Source organism: Mus caroli, unplaced genomic scaffold (assembly GCF_978045245.1).
Source record: "Mus caroli unplaced genomic scaffold, Mus_caroli_1 scaffold_6, whole genome shotgun sequence".
Taxonomy (NCBI): domain Eukaryota; kingdom Metazoa; phylum Chordata; class Mammalia; order Rodentia; family Muridae; genus Mus; species Mus caroli.
In genome coordinates this window covers 18,089,627-18,092,406 of record NW_028227261.1, presented here as the reverse complement: position 1 = coordinate 18,092,406, position 2,780 = coordinate 18,089,627, and positions in this window count along the sequence as shown.

The window sequence follows — 2,780 nt, the reverse complement described above, 5'->3', positions numbered from 1 at the left end:
CATTTTGATCGTGTGTGTCCTTTGCATGTCCGTGCATGTGTGTACAGGTGCCCACAGCGGCCAGGATGGGTGGATCGGAATAGTTGGGGCTGGCGGTACAGGCCTTTGTGAGTTTACATCTAATTCTAGTTGCCTGAGAAAGCAGTGAGCGCCCTATCTGACTGTCCATCTTTCTAGCTCCAGTATGCTTCTTTGGAGACATGCTCTTGCTCGGTAGCCCAGGTTAGCCTTGAATCTGGTTCCTCAGCCATCTGAGTGCTGGGTTTTCTAGCCTGTGTTTCCAGGCCTGACTTCAAGAAGCAGAGCAGACTTTTTGTACTGTGAGCGGGCCGTATCTCTTAGTGTTCAAATAGAACCGAGGATGAACTCGCCCAGGAGGGGAATGTCCCCTGGAGATGGTTCTGGCCTGCCCCCTTCATTCTCCCATTGTCCCTCTCTTCAAACCCGGCTCCCCCACTTCTCCCTTTACAGTCTGTGAGTTCCCTGTCCCCTGGAGAACCTTGCCTACTACATACTTCAAGGACTCCGTTTCCTTACTCTTAGCCCCACTAGCAGGTACAGCCTCACTCCCTTTGTACACATGAGGAATCTGAGGCAGATGTGACACGGCACGTCCCAGGAGAGCGGGGTTGCTGGAATGCGAACCCAGATCTCTCTTTGCTGTACTCCTGTGTCTCCCTGGGGGAGTCCCATTCACGTGGCCCTTGGAACTGATTCCTGCAGAAGGAGGCACGAAGGGCTGTGCCCATCAATGAAGCTCTGGGCTCAAGCTCACTGGCCCCAGTAACTCCCTTCTAGGCAGTGATAACACGGGGGCCCTGGCTGTGCCTCACAGAAGGGAAGGGCGGCGTTTATAGCTCTGTCTTAGAATGAATTGCACCAACCAATCACAGGCATATTGAATAGCGTTTACAGTACTGAAGACGGACCCTGGACTCTTGCCCGTGACTGGCGAGCACTGGACGGCTGAGCCACACCCTAGCCCTCTGGAAGCTCCTCTCTATTGTTGATCACACCAGGACATTATTTGGCTTCTGTGGCAGGGCCAGCAGAGGTCAGGGGTGGTAGTAGGCATAGTAGGAAGCAGATTTGAACCCAAGTCTGCTCCATAAGGTGACTGGCTTCTGGGTTCCTCTGTCCCTGCCACTATATTACCCTCCCATGCTGTCTTCTGTTTGTGGGAGGAAGGGACTCCAGGCCATCACCTTGTTCCCTTGGGCTTGAAGCTGCCCTGCTCTCAAGGACACACTCCCTGGTTGGGTTCCTGAGGCTGCTTTGGATGGTCCTCAGGATCAGTCCCCGTGTCTGCGGTCACCCACAGAGCCCCTTCATTTCCCTGCTGTGGCCAGGGGCCCAGCCGCAGCCCTGAGCCCGAACAGGAACCATTTGACTGTGGCCGGATATCCCCAAGGCCGCTGCTGCACACACTGTCACTCAAGCATACGAGCTAAGGAAATGAGGGACCATCTGCTGCCTCCTGGACACTGGGCAACCCGGAGCCTCAGCAGGATGGGGCAGAGGAAATGGCAGGGAACACACCTGCTCCTACCCAGCCCTGTTTCCATTTCCTTAGTTTAGGCATCAGCCCCGCATGTTTAGATGCTAGATCAGCCTGGCCTAGAGCACAGGCTGTGTGGCCAGCACTGATGTAGGCTTTAGAGAATTTAAATTGGCCAGCAAGATGACTCAGAGGGTAAAGGCACTTGTCACCAAGCCTAATGACCTGAATTGGATTCCTGGAGCACACGTGGTAGATGACAAGAACCCAATTCCTGCATCTCTGACCTCTGTCCACTACCCCCAGCACATGTGAGTGTACAAGCACACATGCACACACAATAAATGTAGTAAAGATCTGATTTCACCTTTCATAGCAGTAAAGTGTTCTACCCATTTCCCTGATGAGGACTCTGAAGGACAGGTGGGTACCAGGCTACCAGGGTAACATGAGATGATGGCCCAAGCTTCAGTTTCCATCCCTGGATGCTGAGCCAGGGGACACAACTACAAGCGTCTTGTCCAGGCTCACCAGTGGTGGAGTCTCGATCCCTGAGCCTCCAAGCCTCAAGCCTGACACTTTTCAGTGGTTGGGGACCAGATGAGACATTAAGCATAAGACATTAAGTTCTGGGGGTGGGGTCAGGGAGGGGTCGGCCTCAGAGCGGGACACTTGCTGACTAAGGATCATCCAGCCTCGATAAAAAAATCACTCAGTCTTGGAGGCTGCACATCCGGTGGGGACGGGGACCTGTTTATGGGCCCCACAATACCCCAGCCACAGTATGATCTCAGTTCCTCGGCAGCCTACGGTAATGGCAGCGGGGCTGTTGTATCTGCCTTTCACAGGTGAGAGACACCGAGGCTCCTGGGACAGAGCAGTTTGCTGAGGAGTGGGAAGCAGTGCCCTCTCACCCAGAAAGCACCTCGATCTGCAGAAGCCTTAACACCCTGCTCAGCATCTCTTTATATTTCTTTTCTTCTCTCTCTCTCTCTCTCTCTCTCTCTCTCTCTCTCTCTCCCTCCCTCCCTCCCTCCCTCCCTCCCTCCCTCCCTCCCTCTCTCCCTCCCTCCCTCCCTCCCTCCCTCCCTCCCTCCCTCCCTCCCTCCCTCTCTCTCTCTCTCCCTCCCTCCCTCCCTCCCTCCCTCTCTCTCTCTCTCTCTCTCCCTCTCCCTCCCTCCCTCCCTCCCTCCCTCCCTCCCTCCCTCTCCCTCCCTCCCTCCCTCCCTCTCTCTCTCTCTCTCTCTCTCTCTCTCTCTCTCTCTCTCTCTCTCTCTCTCAG